The 19,695-nt window shown below is 40.5% G+C and overlaps 1 protein-coding gene across 1 annotated transcript in view; it reads left to right on the forward strand.

Annotated features, from left to right (window-relative positions):
• The first annotated feature begins 6,414 nt into the window (after positions 1-6,414).
• Positions 6,415-19,695, forward strand: part of CWC22 (CWC22 spliceosome associated protein homolog) — a 63,360-nt gene continuing 50,079 nt past the window's right edge. Inside the window, exon 1 of the mRNA XM_030850690.3 lies at positions 6,415-6,618. The gene's annotated coding sequence lies outside the window, so the exon portion shown is untranslated. The remainder of the gene's footprint in view (positions 6,619-19,695) is intronic.

Consider the following 19,695-nt stretch of genomic DNA (forward strand, 5'->3'; position numbering starts at 1 on the left):
TCCCTTAAAACCTACAATCTCTGAAATGCTTACATGAACTTAACTCAGGGAAGGCTGATATCTCTTCTGATTTGTCAGTTCCTCCAATGCAATTCTTATAATAGCAGTGAGCTAATTAAGAAATACAGAACATGCCAAACAAACCTAATTATTTCTAGTGCTAGTACCTATTGTGGCAGATACAGAAATACAACCTTCATATGTTCAGATCCTTCTTCAAGAAAGGACTTGTGGCCTCCAGCTATTAACTCCTTCAGGTCCAATTGGCCTCAGCTTCTGAGTCCAGGTCATGCTCTTCTTGAGGTGGCCTCAGCCAAAGACCAAGCAAGATGTGCTACACGGTCTAGACTTTCATCCAATGCAAGACTCTTCTAAGAGCTAATCCTCACTCTGGGCCTCTCTGTTGGGCTTTCAGGTACTTTGTCAGATCTGCATTATGGTCTGTTGACTCTTTCTGCTCAATCTTTTTTCCTGCTCTTTCCTTTCACAGGTGTTACTCCCCAACAAACCTTTATTCTCCTGTCTCCATCTCAAAGGCCACTTCTCAGAGGACCCAACTGACACAGTGGTTCCAGGAAAGACCCAAAAAAGCAAGTGATAAGTTGGGAGCTTGAAACTGGATCCCTCCCTTCTTGACTGGCAAAGAAAAGCCCATCTCAGGTGGTACATGGGGAACAATTAGTACGTGGCACAATATGGGAGTGTGATTGCTAAAACTTTTCACTGATAGAGAGCACTGGCATATAATACTAGATAGGTAGAGTTTACTGACTTTGGGGCACTCTCTTGGAATATAGAATTAAACACTCTGGAAAGAATCTGAGTGGGCAGAGCGAATGTGCTGGTAGGGTGATTCCCAGACATCTGGAGAAAGTAATGGCTCATGGCGAGAGAAATGAAATGCCTGAATTGCCATAGCTGACCCTGGAGAAAAGACACAAAAAGCTCAGGAAAGTGGACATGCTGGAGTAAATATATTATGTGAGGCCAGAAAACCTACCACAAATTTATTTTGCACAGGAGGACCAGAGGACATATCATTCCTCGAGGCCAAGAGGAATGTGCTAGTAAGAGGGGCACCAGCATCACAAAGAAAGACATCCAATGCTGACTCCTCAAGGGGTGACTACAGGAGAGCCTGCCATGGAGCTTGGTTTATTAGTAGCAGTGAGGATAATGGGGCCCTGAAGCAATAGAGGATGAGCAACACTTAACCCCCAGAAGCTAGGAGGTCATAATTATAGTGACCAGAATACAGGGAGGGAGTTGTGAAGATGGCTGACAGAACAGGGTGTCACTAGGGGCAAAATATATGGGCAGCCAATGAGACTGTTGCTCACTATACATGATTAAAAGAAGAAGGAATGGATGAGCAGGAGGCTGAAGGTGGTTGCCCCAATAAAAAGTCACCATCTCTTGCCCAGTGCCTGAACCTGTACCAGTTTTCAAACCATTGGCTGAAGACTTAGCTGGGTCTCAGGAAGAAGCACCCTGAAACACCATATCAAGTATATATTGTAGAGATTCTCCTGACCCTTTCCCAAAGGGACCCACTTGTACTTAGTTGAATGACTGTACACAGGGAAAGGGGAGTATCCACATATTTGAGCACTATTAGATGCAAGTCAGAGTTGACATTGATACCTGAAGATCTGAAGCAACATCATGGCTCTGCTATCGGAACAGGGGTATATGGAGGCCAGGTAATAAATGGAGTTATGGCCAGAGTCTGGCCCACAATGGTCTCCTGGATTCACAGATTAACTTGGTAGTCCTTTACCTAGTCTCAAGTGTATAATTGGGATTGACAGACTTCACAGTTGGAGCCATTTCCATATATTGTCCTTGGCCTGTGGAGTGAGAGGTATCATAGTGGGGGAAAGTCAAGCAGAAGTCTTTGAACCTGTCTCTCCCAGACAAGAGAGCAAATCTAAAGCATTAAATCACAATGCCTGGGGTATGGTGGAGATAAAGGATACAGGAGTAATAGTTCCCAGCATATCTCCATTTAATTTGACAGTCTGGCACCTGCAGAAACCAGATGAATTAGCAGAATGACTGTAGACTACTGCAAGTTCAACCAAGAAGCTGCCCCAGTTGCAGCTGCCATGCCAAGCATAGTATCATGGCTAAAGCAGGATAATAGGACCTCAGGTACATGGTACGTAGCCATTGATTTGGAGTAAGCATTCTTTTCTATCCCAGTCAAGAAAGACAATTAGAAATAGTTAATGTCCACATGAAATAAACTGACAACAACATGCACTGACACTCTAGCCCCAGGGCTATGTTAACTCTCCTCTTTAATAATACAGTCCAGAGAGATCTAGATCATCAGGAAATTTTGTCGAAGGTCATATAGATCCATTATAACAATGACATCATGCTGATCAAACAGGTTGAGCAAGAGGTGGATAGCATGCTGGAGGAAATGAACCCTATGAAAGATCAGGGACCTGTCCCCTCGTTAAAGGTTTTAGAGTGCAGTGTTCTGGGAAGTGATAGAACATCCTCTTCAAAGTAAAAGACAAATTGCTGCCTCTTGCATCCCCTACAAGAAGGAAGAAAGCACAGGGCCAAGAGGATGCTTTGGGTTCTGTAAACAACGTACTCCAGACCTAGGAATATATTTCTGGCCTATAATACCAGGTGCAACCTGGCACAAGAAAGGGCTCTGCGCCAGGTATGAGCTATAGTGCAAGCAGCCTTGATACTTGGGCTAAAGGATCTGGCAGATCCTATGGTGTTAGAGTTGTCAGTTTTGGGAAAAGATGCAGTGTGGAGTTTATGGAAATCTTAGTAGGAGAATCACAGTTCAGGTTCATAGAGTTCTGGATCAAGGTTGTACAACTTTTGAAAAATAGCTCTCGGCATGCTACTGCTAAAAAGGGAATGATTGATCACGAGACACTTAGTGGTACAAAATGAAACGTGTCTTACTGAACCCACCATGTCATAAATTCTGGGGGCCCAGTCACAAGATGAAAGCATTATATTTGGGATAAAGCATGAAGAAGACCAGACATAGTGCAGACCTTGACATCACCCATCACAGTTTTATCGATACTCTTCTCTCAGCTCATATTGATGGCCATGTGGGGTAGGAGGTGGGGTCTTGAACAACAAGCTGAAGGAAGAAAAAAGGGCCAAACGTAGTTCACAGGTGGGTTGGCTAAGTATGTGGATGAAGGCTTAAACTGGACAACAGCTACATTAAAGCCTTAGTCAGGAAGAGCCCTGAAGACAGAGGAGAGGGAAAATCTTCCTAATGGGCAGAGCTTTGGGTGGTACACATGGTATGGAGGGAAAAGTGGCCTGGCTTTCGAATATTATCTAATAGGCAATGGCAAATAGCCTGGCTGGCTGGTCAGAGGTCTGAAAAGAAAGAGATTTAGAAGGTTGCAGACAAGGAGGTCTTAGAGGCTTAGAGATATGTGGACATAAATACTGGTGTGGGCAAAAAGTGTGAAGATCTTTTTGTTGCATGTCAATGTCCACCAGAAAGTATACATTATAGAAGAAGAACTAAACAGCCAAGTAGACAAAATTACTCAGCTAGTTGATGTTAGCCTGTCTTTGTTAGCGGCCACCCCAGTGCTGGCATAATGGACACATGAATGAAATGGCCACGGTGACAAGAATGGAGTCTACGAAATGGGCCTATCAGCATGGAGCCCACTTACCAGAGCTGAGCTGCCTACTGCCTCATCTGAAAATTCAACCTGCCAGCAGGAGAGACCAATGCTGAGCTCCTAATATGTCATCACTCCTACTCAAGTAGCCCTTGGCAGCAAGTTGACTACATTGAGGTCATTCCATCCTGGAAGGTGCAGCCCACCAACCTTCACCGACCACAACCATCTGGGGACTTACACAATGCCTGATCCACAGGGACGGAATACAATACAATATAGCATCCAAACAGGGAAATCAGTTTACAGGAACTGATTTACAGTTTTCAGGTGCAGGAAGGTGCCTGTGGCCATGGGTTCCACTGGTTGCACCACATGCTGCACGTCCCAGAATCTGGTGGCCTAGTATAGCACTGGAATGGTCTGTTCAGGGTGAAGTTCAAGTACTTTCTAAAAGACAATACTCTGCAAGAATGAGGTACTGTTCCCCAGGATGCAGTAGACCTCGATATGGCTCAGGATCCCAGATAGAAACAATAAGTGGGGCCATAAACAATGGCTTCAAACAGGAATAGCCCCATTTACCATCATTCCCAATGACCCACTAAGGGACATAGTACTTCCCATTCCTGCAACTCTGAACTTTGTGAATTAGAGGTTCTAGTCCCCAAAGGTGGTATATTCTTGCTAGGGGACACAGGAAGGGTCCCACTGAACTAAGCTTCATCTGCTGCCTAGCAACTTTGGAATTCTTGAGTTCAGAGACAAGTAGGCAAGGAGTCAACACCCTGTCAGGGAAGCTAACTCATCACCAGGAGGAGGCAGGCTTGATGTTATTCGACGGAGGCAAGTAGGAATACACTTGGTACTCAGGTGATCCACTTGTACACCTCTACCTTCTCCAATAGTGACTGTAAATGGACAAGTGCAGCAACACCTGCCTGAGAAGGGGATTGTTACCAGGGGCTCAAATTTCTCAGGAATCAGGGTTTTCACACCACAAGTTTAATTATTGAGACCAGCAGAAGTGGTAGCTGACAGAGAGAGGAAAATTTAGGATGAACAGTGGAGGAGAGAGTCAATGAGTTCAGTTGTGGCTCAAGACCAACTGCAAAGATGGGGACTGTAGTTTGTCCCACTAACTTCTGTCTTTGAAGTTTCTCTTCAGGAAGACAACAGTTCCCTGAATGTGTAGGGAGAGTGAATCTACATGGTGCAATGGGTGGACTGTGACAGACACAGAGATGTGCTGCTCAGATACCTCTTCAATAAATGGCTTTTTGCCTGGTTACAAGGAGTGTGGTTAGGTGACAGCCTTTAACTGTTACCACTTTCAAGTTCACCTCAGGTTTTGAGTTGAGGCCACACGCTTCTCGGGGAGGCTCTGGCCAATGACCAAGCAAGACAGTGTTGTAAAGGTCTCAACATTGTATCCCAGGGAGGGACTTCATCTTTGCTCTGGAGCTACCCCTACCCCATCTAGTTTTCTCCCTTTTCTTTTCATCTTTTTTACATTCTTAATTTTATCACTGTTTACTTCCTTGAGGACCCAAAAGACAAACCTAGTCTCTCCCAGTTCCACCCAGCCCCGCTAGGTTCAACTCCAACTTTCCTATTTCTGTTGACAATTGTAGAGGTGGTATTGTGCTTTTTTCAGGTGTGGATACAAATGCTTACCAGATTCATCTCCTATTATTACAACTAAAATCTATCCACTTAAATATTTTAAGACACCAAAATGCACCTTAAGCTACGGCCAAATATTTAACATATGAAAAAGGATAGATAATACTACCATATGGTAGGAATTATCACAAATGCATCAAGCGTATCAAAACTAATTCAGTCTTAAAACTATTCGGTGGGGTGGGTACTATTATCAGTCCTATCTAACGAATCAGGAAATGGGCACACAGTGTGAAGTAACCTGCCTAAGGTCAATCGTCCATGAATATATCAACAGATTCATGATTTAAACATAAGTTGTGCTCCAGTGTCTTTATCCGTAATCACTTTACTCTTCTGACTCTAGGAAGGGTTTAGCAGTACCCTAACATTGTAATAAATCAGTGTTTGAAGAAACCAGGACTGGTTTATACACTTGTTTTGAGGAACATAAAGATACAGTTGTTTTAGGAAAAGAGTTTCCAAAACAGTAACAAGCAGTTAACTTTTAGGTTTTGTTACTGTTGAAAAGTAATGTTTAAGAAAATACTTCGACGGATTACCTCTGATTTGCGTACAGACTGCTGTTTCCAAGTCGGTCAGGCAATCTCCTTCTCCTCAGCATATCTCGCCAGCTGGTACCTTAACCTAAAATAGAGGCACCATCTTCTCTACAGAATTAGTTTCTCCTCATTACTTCACTCTGTGGTCCAATATTCTCCCATTCACTTGGGCTGGAAATCTTGGGATTTAGTAGGCACTTAACATTTGGTAACATTTTTGCTTTTTTTGGTTCCTGGTTTAACTATTGTAAAAAGTCTGAAGAAGGTGTCTGCTCTCCTTAAGATTTTCACGGAAAAGTGACTACACTAAGGTCTACTTTCTTGCCAACTGCTGAGAAATAATTACAGATTAAAGTAAATTTTAAAAACTCTTAAACACGACAAGGTTTCTCGCGGGCCTCCAGCACGCTCTCTCTGGCGCTTATCCGGAAGAACCACAATTCCCGTCGTGCTTTGCTGCCTTCTCAGCCTACAATTGAGCACGTAATTTCCGTCCTCATTGGCGGTGGGTTCTGGATTTTGTAGTTTGTGTCAACTTCTCTTTTTTCGGCGTCTTGGGAAGGGAAAAATGTGGCCGGATGGACGGCTCTGTATCTGGTATTACAAGATGGTACTTTAAATAAATTAATAGGATAAGGTATCAAAGTCAGTTTAGCGTCAGGTTTTTATGTATTTCACGTTCCGCCTTCCTCTTACCGCCGGGCCGGGAAGGGGAAGTGACGTGCGTCCGGTGTAATGGCGGCGCGGTGGAGCGCCAGGTAATTACCGAACTCCGTAGACTAGCTACAGGCAGCGAACTGAAGTGGGGGTGGTGGGTTGCCAGACCGGGTGGGAAGTGAAGGGGAACCAGGAGTGGGTGCGGACTCGCTGGTACGGCCGTGGGCGACTCTGGGGTGCGCTTGGGTCTCCCGCCGCGCGCTGGCCCATGAGGTTGGGCTGTGAGTGTCGGTCGGGCCGAGGAGTCCCAGCGGGTGGGGTGGGGAGGGGGCAGCGATGAACTCCCGCCCCGCCTGCGCGGACAGAGTAGCTTCCTCGAGAGGTTCCTGGGCCTGTCTCTCCGCAGTGGCTTTATTGTGGAATCCAGCACCAGTGCTGGTACTCTCGCCTTTCGTGTGCGTGTGTTTTGGGCGCGGATCGCTTAGAGCCTCCCGAGTCGTTTGGGCTTCCCAAGGCCCTTTTCTTAGTGCCCCGGCGTCGGGCCACGGTTGTGGGATCCATGAATGGTAGTTAATTAAAAAACAGTGGAAGTTTCACTCTCATTCCTCTTTGCGGCGTTATGTGACTGATTTTTTAAAATTTCATTAGTCGTTTCTTTTTCATTCATTTGCCGCGTAATTTTTGACGCTTACTAGTATTTATTACTGGAGACTGTTCGTTCCTCATTACATGTGTTCTTCCTCTGTCATCCTTTATCCTTCCATAACCTGAACTACCACCAATAAGGTGATAACTCCCAAACTTGGGTCTCCAGTCTCCACATCTCTATCGAGCTCCAATCCTATAGTACGTACATTTGCACGTAACGGTAATATAATATCATAGTTAATTTTACTGACTCCAACTGCAATGATCAGTTTACCGATTTTCGCTTAATTCTTAAAACAATTCTTTGAGATAAATGGAGAACGAAAAAAATGGGGAAAGCCTATTCCAGATGCAAGAATTAAGTGATTGAAAGTGTGGTGAGAGTTTGCTTTTTTAGGTTTCCACAGACTAGGAATAGCAGATAGAGAAACAAGCAAACTTGGGCTTCAGAAAACCAGTTAACTGGCCTCCTCCTTATCTGTATTTAAACTTGTTTTAGGATTGCCAGTTCACCTCAGTTAACATCCTACTGTGGAAAAGTGGATTTAGAATTGGCATTAAAAGTGTGATCTTGATTATAAGAAGCGTCTAGTATCTGTAGGAGGAGGAGGCCTACTTGAATTGGTACTGGATGAAAGACTAGTAAACCAAAGATTCCAGTCTTGTTTCAGAACTTATTAGATCTGTCACTTGGGGCAGATTACCTAACATCTCTAGTCTCAGCTTCCTTGTCTAAAAATTACAGGTTGTTTTGAAGTTGAAGAAAAATAATGCATGTAAGGCACTGAGACTTCAGAGGCCAAGAACCTTTAATATCCTGCCTGACCAAGTGGTTCTGAAAATGTGGTGTCCTGAATCAGGAGAATTAGTAGCGTCAGTATCTCCATGGAACTTGTTAGAAATGTAAATTACTGAGCTTCACCCCAATCCTGTTGAATCAGAAGCTGGGGAATGAGGGACCCTTCACTCTCTTTTTTGCCAGAGCATTCCCGAGATTCTCATGCCAGTTAGTTTGAGAGCCACTGTTCTAGCCCATCTCCTAGGTATCGGCTGTGGTTCACCCCTACTCCCAGAATCAGGTTTGCTGCCTTCTTTGCTCCAAAGTGTTTGATCTGTGGCCAGCCAGTATTTTCCTTATTATGCCACCACATCCTTCCTCATGTTGCATAGCTTAGTTCCAATCACTTCTGGAGTTCTGACACTTCCTAGATTGCTCAACTGTCTTTCCTAAACCAGTCTTCTTAGCTCTGTCCTTTTTCCCAGCTGCTGCATTGTTAGAGGTTAGGTCTCCTCCCTGATGATTGTGCATTGCCAAGAGTTCTGCAGTGGCTCCTTGTATCTGAGACCACCTAAGAGTGTACAGAGTGATGCATTGTGTATTTATAATGCCCATGCCTTAACTTGAACATTATTTTCTGTTTATGGTTCACTTGTATTTGGACTGAATCTTGTACTACCTGGTATATCCTTAACTTGATATAAGTCATGACTGGCCTAGAGCTAGTTCAAGAAAGAAGTGGCTATTGGTAATATAGCTGATCCCACTAATGACTTGGAGGGCTTCCTTGCTGCAGTTCTCTATTTCTCTGTTTAAATCTGAGAATCCTAGCGTGGGAGGATAATGGAACAAAAAGGGCTCTGGCGTATTAGCTTTAGCAAACTTCCAGACGTAATAAACCTGTAGCCTGAATATTTTATCTCAGTATATACATTTCCCAAGTGGACATTGGAAGAGACATTTCAAGGCCTACAACAGAGTACAAACTTTCAAAGCATTTTCTTCAGAAATAATATATCTGGAGAGGAAGCAATGATTAAAGCAAGCCTTTGCTATTTGTAACTAAGTTAATAAATCTTTCCCAGTGAACAGATACCAAAAAGATGGTGTGGGCTACCTTGGCCTGAGGACATAAGGGCTCCTGGAATTATCGAATAGTTTGGCTAATGGGAGGGAGAGACCCAGTGGAGGTTCATGTTTAACTTGACTTTGATCCTAACTCATAAATGGATCAGACTAGAATTCAGTACTTCCATCTCAAAAGCTACTCTCTGAGTCCTTTCCTGAATTAGTTTACCAGGACAGCTTTCTTCTAAACCTGGGGACAGGAGCCTCTGGAGTAGAATGTAGTGCTGTGTGTCTAGGGGATAGTTCATAAACTTCTCTGTGGAGGACACGGCATCCAAGTTTTCTTTAAAACTTAGAATGTGATTTACTAAATGGCGCTTTCATTAACTCTTCAGCAAGCCCACTTATAAAGCTGTGCAGTGAGAGTTGGTGAACATATCCGGCCCATATACTTAGTTAGGCAAGCTGATGAACAGATTTGGGGTGAGGGGAGACAAAGTGGTATGAATGTTTGAAAGCATGCAGCATCCTCAATAATTAGACTTGTTTTGGTAAGTTGAAGTAACTGCACCTCCAGGATCAGATTTCCTCTTGCAGTGCCTTCAAAGGAACTGGGTTTTTTTGTTTTGTTTTTTTTTTTGTTGTTCTTTTTTCTTTTTTTCATGGCAATAGGGAGGTATATTCAAGCTGCTCTCCAGGTTAATGTGGGATGAAGACAGATAAGGAATGGCACCTGATAGGACTGTCATGATGCAATTGATGACATATAGCTTGGCTGTTCCTAGAAATAGGAGTTGATATGTGGGACAAGGCTGCTGTGGTATTCCTTGGTAAAGAAGTTGTCAAAATATCATTATAGGGAGTTAAGAAATAGGAGCAATAATCAAAAGTCCACACACCTCTTTTTATATTTGATATTAGAATTGGAACCTATTAAGTAGCAGGCACTGTCCTAAGTTCTGGATATATAACAGTGACCAAGAACTTCAAGGATCCAATGTTCTTCTACAAGGTCTTTCATCTCTCTGAGTCCTTACTGATGCTGTCTCATTGCTGGAATGACCTTTTCTCCCTTTCCTACTTGTCCTTCAAAATTCAGCTTCTAAACCCATTTCTTTCTATATGCCCCAGACCCACCTAGTTGCACTTCCTTTTTTCCAGTAGTATTGAGTTTATAACCTTGCTATAGCACTTCTCTGCTCTGTCTGATGATAGGAACTCTCATCTCTCAGACCTCAGTGCCTCCTGTGCAGCTTAACATATATCTCCCCTCACTATACAACAGACAATGCCTTTAACCCTCTATTCTTAATTTGTTTCCGAAGAATAGGGGGTAAGGTAAGAAAGTAGAAAAAGACCATCTGGCTTTTTCTCTTAACCTTATACTTCCTCATTTTCTCAGCAAGTGCTTTTCTGAACCACTTTTTTTTTTTTTAGGAGTTTGTAAGCTTTTTGTCTTTTTTAACTTTTATTGGAGTATAGTTGATTTACAGTGTTGTGTTAGTTTCTGCTGTACAACAAAGTGAATCAGTTATACATATATCCACTCTTTTTAGATTCTGTTCCCATATAGGTCATTACAGAGTGAACCACTTTTTAATATAATTATCAATTATGGCACCAGCCTCATTATTATTATTTTTTTAGTTCTGTTTTCTCATCTGTACAAAATTTTTCAGTTTTTATGACCTCACAAAGGAGACTCCCCTGCACAAATACAAACTTTAAGACAAAATGAGAAAGGAGCTATTCAGTGGGTGATTAGAAGCACTAGAGCTACTTCTTTGCCATAAGATATATATTAAGTAAAGTGGTGAGGGTTGTGATATAGGTTTGAAATGTAAGGTTTTGTCTCTTTCTTATCTTGAAAATGGGTATAAATTGAGCTTAATCACAGACCAGTAAAACCCATAATGGTAATATTTGTCCAGTGAATGAGGTGCTGGGGTTAATGAGGAAAGTTAAATTCTTTTGCCAGCCAGTTGAGCTGTGAACCAAGTGAAGTGTGGGGAAACTGAGGCGAGACGAGGTGGGCTTGTGGGAGGTGGAGTCAAGTACAAGTGATTGAGGGTACAGTAGCAGTAACGATGTCCCTTAGGGTTTATTTTATTCAGCAATTAGAGGGACTGCTACCCCAAGAACTCTTTTCTGTCAAAGAGTAATATAAGGATATAGATTGTTGATACACTGAGACAGAATTTTCATTTTTGAAATTTAGAAGGAAATTTAGAAAGTGTGGAATGATTGAATATATCATAGTGAGATTTTTTTTTAACATTTTTTTTTTTTTTTTTTTTTTTGTGGTACGCAGGCCTCTCACTGTTGTGGCCTCTCCCGTTGTGGAGCACAGGCTCCGGACGCGCAGGCTCAGCCGCCATGGCTCACAGGCCTAGCCGCTGCGCCGCATGTGGAATCTTCCCGGAGCGGGGCACGAACCCGTGTCCCCTGCATTGGCAGGCGGACTCTCAACCACTGCACCACTGAAGCCCTTTTTTTAACATCTTGATTAGAGTATAATTGCTTTAAAGTGTTGTGTTAGTTTCTGCTGTATAACAAAGTGAATCAGCTATATGCATACGTATATCGCCATATCCCCTCCCTCTTGCGTCTCCCTCCCACCCTCCCTATGCCACCCCGCTAGGTGGTCAAAAAGCACCAAACTGATCTCCCTGTGCTATGCAGCTGCTTCTCACTAGCTATCTATTTGACCTTTGGTAGTGTATATATGTCAGTGCTACTCTCTAACTTCATCCCAGCTTACCCTTCCCCGTCCCTGTGTCCTCAAGTCCATTCTCTACGTCTGTGTCTTTATTCCTGTCCTGCCCCAGGTTCATCAGACGCTTTTTTTTTTTTTAGATTCCATATATATGTGTTATCCTACAGTATTTGTTTTTCTCTTTCTGACTTACTTCACTCTGTATGAGAGACTCTGGATCCATCCACCTCACTACAAATAACTCAATTTCGTTTCTTTTGATGGCTGAGTAATATTCCATTGTCTGTATGTGCCACATCTTCTTTATCCATTCATCTGTCGATGGAAACTTAGGTTGCTTCCATGTCCTGGCTGTTGTAAAGAGAGCTGCAGTGAACATTGTGATACATGACTCTTTTTGCATTATGGTTTTCTTAGGGTATATGCCCAGTAGTGGGATTGCTGGGTCGTATGGTAGTTCTATTTTTAGTTTTTTAAGGAACCTCCATACTGTTCTCCATAATGGCTGTATCAATTTACATTCCCACCAACAGGGCAAGAGGGTTCCCTTTTCTCCACACCCTCTCCAGCGTTTATTGTTTGTAGATTTTTTTTGATGATGGCCATTCTGACCAGTGTGAGGTGATACCTCATTGTAGTTTTGATTTATATTTCTCTAGTGATTGGTGATGTTGAGCATCTTTTCATGTGTTTGTTGGCAATCTGTATATCTTTTTTGGAGAAATATCTATTTAGGTTTTCTGCCCATTTTTGGATTGGGTTGTTTGTTTTTCTGATATTGAGCTGTATGAGCTGCTTGTATATTTTGGAGATTAATCCCTTGTCCATTGCTTCGTTTGCAAATATTTTCTCCCAATCTGAGGGTTGTCCTTTCAACTTGTTTATGGTTTCCTTTGCTGTGCAAAAACTTTTAAGTTTCATTAGGCCCCATTTGTTTATTTTTGTTTTTACTTCCATTTCTCTAGGAGGTGGGTCAAAAAGGATCTTGCTGTGATTTATGTCATAGAGTGTTCTGCCTCTGTTTTCTTCTAAGAGTTTTATAGTGTCTGGCCTTACATTTAGGTCTTTAATCCATTTTGAGTTTATTTTTGTGTATTATGTTAGAGAGTGTTCTAATTTCATTCTTTTACATGTAGCTGTCCAGTTTTCCCAGCACCACTTATTGAAGAGGCTGTCTTTTCTCCATTGTATACTTTTGCCTCCTTTATCAAAGATAAGGTGACCATATGTGCGTGGGTTTATCTCTGGGCTTTCTGTCCTGTTCCATTGATCTATATTTCTGTTTTTGTGCCAGTACCATACTGTCTTGATTACTGTAGCTTTGTAGTATAGTCTGACGCCTGGGAGCCTGATTCCTACAGTTCTGGTTTTCTTTCTCAAGATTGCTTTGACTATTTGGGATTTTTTTGTGTTTCCATACAAATTGTGCAATTTTTTGGTTCTAGTTCTGTGAAAAATGCCGTTGGTAGTTTGATAGGGATTGCACTGAATCTGTAGATTGCTTTGGGTAGTATAGTCATTTTCACAATGTTGATTCTTCCAGTCCAAGAACATAGTATATCTCTCCATCTGTTTGTATCATCTTTAATTTCTTTCATCAGTGTCTTATGAGTTTCTGCATACAGGTCTTTTGTCTCCTTAGGTAGGTTTATTCCTAGGTATTTTATTCTTTTTGTTGCAGTGGTCAATGGGAGTGTTTCCTTAATTTCTCTGTCGGATTTTTCATCATTAGAGTATAGGAATACAAGAGATTTCTGTGCATTAATTTTGTATCCTGCTACTTTACCAAATTCATTGATTAGCTCTAGTAGTTTTCTGGTAGCATCTTTAGGATTCTTTATGTATGGTATCATGTCATCTGCAAACAGTGACAGTTTTACTTCTTCTTTTCCGATTTGGATTCCTTTTATTTCTTTTTCTTCTCTGATTGCCATGGCTAAAACTTACAAAACTATGTTGAATAATAGTGGTGAGAGTGGGCAACCTTGTTCATGATCTGAGGGGAAATGGTTTCAGTTTTTCACCATTGAGAATGATGTTGGCTGTGGGTTTTTCATATTATGTTGAGGTAGGTTCCCTCTATGCCAACTTTCTGAGAGAGTTTTTATCATAAATGGGTGTTGAAGTTTGTCAAAAGCTTTTTCTGCATCTGTTGAGATTATCATATGGTTTTTCTCCTTCAGTTTGTTAACACGGTGTATCACATTGATTGATTTGCGTATATTGAAGAATCCTTGCATTCCTGGGATAAACCCCACTTCGTCATGGTGTATGATCCTTTTAATGTGCTTTTGGATTCTGTTTACTAGTATTTTGTTGAGGATTTTTGCATCTATGTTTATCAGAGATATTGGCCTATAGTTTTCTTTTTTTGTGACATCTTTGTTTCGTTTCAGTATCGAGGTGATGGTGGCCTCGTAGAATGAGTTAGGGAGTGTTCCTCCTTCTGCTATATTTTGGAAGAGTTTGAGAAGGATAGGTGTTAGCTCTTCTCTAAATGTTTGACAGTATTTGTCTGTGAAGCCATCTGGTCCTGGGCTTTTGTTTGCTGGAAGAATTTTAATCACAGTTTCAATTTCAGTGCTTGTGATTGGTCTATTTATATTTTCTGTTTCTTCCTGGTTCAGTCTGGGAAGATTGTGCTTTTCTAAGAATTTGTCCATTTCTTCCAGGTTGTCCATTTTGTTGGCATATAGTTGCTTGTAGTAATCTCTCATGATCCTTTGTATTTCTGCAGTGTCAGTTGTTACTTCACCTTTTTCATTTCTAATTCTGTTGATTTGAGTCTTCTCCCTTTTTTTCTTGATGAGTCTGACTAATGATTTATCAATTTTGGTTATCTTCTCAAAATACCAGCTTTTAGTTTTATTGATCTTGCTATTGTTTCTTTCATATCTTTTTCTATTTCTGATCTGATCTTTATGATTTCTTTCCTTCTGCTAACTTTGGGGTCTTTTTGTTCTTCTTTCTCTAATTGCTTTAGGTGTAAGGTTAGGTTGTTTATTTGAGATGTTTCTTGTTTCTTGACGTAGGATTGTATTGCTATAAACTTACCTCTTAGAACTGCTTTTGCTACATCCCATAGGTTTTATGTTATCATATTTTCATTGTCATTTGTTTGTAGGTATTTTTTGATTTCCTCTTTGATTTCTTCAGTAAGCTCTTGGTTATTTAGTAGTGTATTGTTTAGCCCTCATGTGTTTGTATTTTTTACAGTTTTTATCATAGTGAGATGTACTTTTAATTTAAGGCCTGATTTCTCTGTGGGTAGCTTTGCAGATATTTAAATGATCTTTTTACCCTGCATGGGTAGAATGCAGTGGAACCCTACAGGTTAGTAGTATGCATATATTTTTTAGAGGCAAGTTGGGCAAGTTCTTATAGCCAAGAGATGAAGACCTTGTGAGAAATCTTGTTAGGTCAAAACCGACTTGCCTTCTTCTAAAATGAAATGAGGATTATCTTATTATGGGATCTTCCCTAAATGGAGCCTTCCCCCTACTTTCTCTTGTATACAGTGGCAGAGAGAATGGGGAGATTTGATTTTATCTCCTATTAACTGAGAAAGCAAAATCAGTGGGATTTGATGACTGACTGGGAGTGAGGAAAAGGAAACTGTCACTTGGCTAGCTTTACAGGTAATATCTTAGAGGAAGTGCTGGTTTAAGGAGAGGAGGAAATGAGTTCCAGTTGGGACTCCCCTAGTTCAGAGGGCCTTTGGGACATCCACATGGAGGTTTCTATAGGCATTTGGCGATAAAGATTTGGAACACTGTAGAAAAGATTGAGCTGGAATAAAGTCATTCTTATGAATATGAGTTGAAGATGTGAGGGTGGAGATGGTCTTCCAGAAAGAATATGGAGAAAGAAAAGATAAGCACTATTCATCTGTTCATTTAACAAATATTGAGACTTCTATTTTGGGATTACAGCAATGAACAAAACAGATAAAAATCCATGAGCAAAGATTAAACTCTATGGGATAGTAAAATGTTAGAGGGGTGGACAGAAGAAGAGACAAGAGCAACACCAGATGAACTTGGCACCCCCGTAAGTTGAGAAGTGAGAACTTCAAGAAGGGGGTTAGCAGTACCAAGTGCTAGAAACAACATCATAAAATAAGGAAGTGGCCCCTGGATTTAGCAACAAGGAGGTCATTATGTAACCTTGACAAGTACTATGTAATAGTGGGAGTGGAAAACCAGATTGTGGTGCGTAAGAGGGCTTAATGGGAGATTAAGAATTAGAGGCAGCCAGTGTGGACTCATCTACCAAAAAAACCTGGTTGTGTAGAGAAAGAGACTGGAAGTAGAAAGGGTGTAGGATCCAGGGCATTTGCCCCATAAATGACATAATTTATATTTAAATGAATCAGTAAAGAACTTCAACATATAGAATTTTTCTTTAAAACCAATTCATGTGGAAATCAATACTATAAATCAAGAAATAGCTGATAGAAATTTGGAAACACAAAAATTGACAACTTCCCTGCTGTCATAGAGCCTGCATTCTGGTGAAGAGCAGCACATTACAGGATGGATCTTCCTATGTACCAACAAAAGAATGCTACTTAAAAAGTGTTTAAGTAGCATATCCAAATGATCATATCACTTTAATGTCTTTGGTAACTTAAACACAGACTAATTTGGACTGGTTTCATCGTGTAGGAAATGAATGGGGGGGTAATACCTCCTCCCAGTTTATAATGAGTAATTTTCAATATGAATATTGGTATTACTGATTCCTTAAAATGATAAGAACTTTTAGATTTTTGTCATTTTTTTAACTCATCTGAGTCTCACTGTCTTAAGATGTCCCCAAGTTGGTCCTGTCTCCCCTACATAGGGTCAGAGACCAGTCAAGGGTTTTTATATTGTTTATTCCTCATCACTTAAAAACCCAAACAATATCCAATACTATCTGCACAGTTTTTAACCCTGTACTTCAACATGGTAACCTTCAGTTATTCAAATGGTTATGCATCAGAGTGCATACCTGATGTACAATGGTGTACCAGGAAGCAAACAGGGAGGACAGGTCTGCAGTTCTTTATTTGTAATTCTGATTTGATGTTCAGAATTCTGTTCAGATTATAGGGAAGAAATACAGTGCAGATATATTTATTAAGTAGTTCCCCTTTGGGGATCCAGGGCAACATCCTGTAATCAAATACATGTAATATTTCCACAGTGCATCAAGTGAAGAATCACATTAAGTCTCAATTTAGTGCATGTCAAATTTTGCTGCCAAATGAGTTTGGCACAAGCTAAAGAAAAATCTGAATTTCAAGGCTTTTCAGATTTCAGAATTGCAGATAAGGGATTGTCACCCTGGTGACTTTTCCTAAAAAGTTTTGGCCCTTTTATTTTCTTGAAATTGTGAACCTGTGCTGAATTCAAATTACAGTATCATTTTTTTCTTATGTGGCATATCATGGGGCAAATTTCTCACTAATATGTATATATCCAAAAATACAGCAAGAAAAACTAAGGAATCACTTTTCTTAAACAATGGAGTTTTCCTTCAGTACAAATAGGGAAAAGCCATATCAATTTTGTCATTAATGCTTAAGAACTGTGGCCAGGGAACTCCCTGGTGGTCCAGTGGTTAGGACTCTGCACTTTCACTGTGGAGGGCGTGAGTTCAATCCCTGGTCGGGAAACTAATATCCCACAAGCCATGCTGTGCGGCCAAAAAAAAAAAAAAAAAAAACAAAGAACTGTGACCCATCTGTTACTCCTATCTGTTCCCTGAACAGGAAAATCACCATTTGGAAGGGTCAGGAGCTTGGGTCCTATTAGTAGATTTTCCCGAGGATACCATCGCCTTTTTTTATTAAGAACAGATTTAAACTAGCTTTTATTTTGAATACTATTTAATATTCTATTTTCTCCACTGGGCAACTAAAGTTTGTTTTTAACTCTGTTATAATGTTTGGAGTTTGCCACACCTGCTGTTACTATTTAGAATGCAAAAGAGCAAACTAAAGGAAATCCACTTCTTTGACTTTTTTTTTTTTAATTTAATTTATTTTTGGCTGCAGTAGGTCTCCTTACTGCGCGCAGGCTTTCTCTAGTTGTGGCGAGTGGGGGCTACTCTTTGTTGTGGTACATGGGCTTCTCATTGCAGTGGCTTCTCTTGTTGTGGGACACGGGCTCTAGGTGCACAGGCTTCAGTAGTTGTGGCTCACGGGCTCTAGAACGCAGGCTCAGTAGTTGTGGCACACGGGCTTAGTTGCTACGAGGCATGTGGGATCTTCCTGGACCAGGGCTCAAACCCGTGTCCCCTGCACTGGCAGGCAGATTCTTAACCACTGCACCACCAGGGAAGTCCTTCTTTGACTTCTTTTAACAATTTTAGGACAGTATGCTTCCACAAGTTCCTCCAACATAGGTTGAGGACACCTAAGGGACAATGATAGATGTGTTATACTGAAATGATTGAGAAAGCATTGCATTTCAGCCATTACTTGAATATTTTCTCATTTTCTGAATATTTGAGATAACTGTGGAATTTATAATTTCAGAGTTTCCAGTTAGCAATCTAAAGCATTTCTTACAAATCTTATTGAATATTTTGCTCTCTGATGCTTGCTGAAGCTACATCTTATTATAAAATATCCTTCTTGCTCAGGAGAGCAGGTGTGGTTTTGCTGAGTTGCTTACTTGTGACAAGGAGAGAGAAATTTAATAATTCATCATAAAATCCACACAGTGATGCTAAGAAGAGCAGTGAGAGCTATAAATTCTAGATAAATTGCTCTCATTGCAGGAATTTCCAATTAGTCTAAGTATCAAGCATGCACATGTTGAACTCTCATTATTTCCCTACAGGCATATTCTATATAAATGTGGATGATGATAGTACTTCATGCATTTTTTGTTAGAACTGGGTAGCAGTCTGCAGTATTGTCAATTTCACACTTACTTTTGGGAGGTAGAAATGTAACAGGTTGTACTTGATTGCCAGAAAAATGTTTGATGATGATGGTTAAACGGAAGAAAGGTGAAAGATGACACTGATCAGAAAAGTCATTAAATTTAAATGGATGAGATAATTTGAAATAAAAGGCATTAAAAATTGCCCTGTGTCTGTGTGTAGGTAGGTTGAGAAGAGAAACCAGGTTTAAGACCCAAGAGGGATAGTCAAGGAAAATACTAGGTCTTGCACAATAGAGTCAAGTGATTTATTTTTTCATATTGTACCTACCTGGTCACAGTGAATTCTAGGTATGCAAATTAAACAAGGGAATCCTTAAAATTATTCATGTTTAAAAAGAAGTAGTGCCTCATTATATTAACATCAAAACCTTTACTATCTGGAACTTTAGAAGAATGGATCAGTTTAGAAAAGAAAAATTTTCTGGATAATAGAGATCATATCTGTTTACATTTTATAATTTACCAATTTGGCATCAATTTATTAATGTTGGCATTTTCATTGGGATGCAATATCAGATGGTTTTAGCATCAGATAAACTTTTTTGAATTTTAATGCTGTTTACTAGCTGTGATTTACTGTACACACTGCTTCAACTCTGTACCTCAATTCTCTCACTGAAAAATAAGACTTAAAAAATCACGAAAGCAGGGTAATCGTGAAGGTTGAATTAAGAATATATAAATGAAGTGCCTGGCATAGTGTCTTTGTGGCTATAATAATGTATTATTATTTGTTATTGTTGTTATTGTTATCTTACTCTAAATTACATGTTTCTGACTTCTAACACGGGAAATGTAATTAGTTCATCTCTGGATATCTCAGAAACATCATTGTAATGTGCTATAGAATCTGTTAGTGTGGATGGCAAATTAGTTTGTTGGGGGCTACTGTATACATTGGCATTTCTTCCATTGGCTGGTTTTGAACGGTGTTGGGCCGCCTGCGTACACCATTGCACTATTTCTATCAGCTTTGGGACACTGATCATCGTATTATTTTAAATATTTATTTATTTATTTATTTGGC

This window comes from Globicephala melas, chromosome 7 (genome assembly GCF_963455315.2).
Source record: "Globicephala melas chromosome 7, mGloMel1.2, whole genome shotgun sequence".
Classification (NCBI taxonomy): Eukaryota; Metazoa; Chordata; class Mammalia; order Artiodactyla; family Delphinidae; genus Globicephala; species Globicephala melas.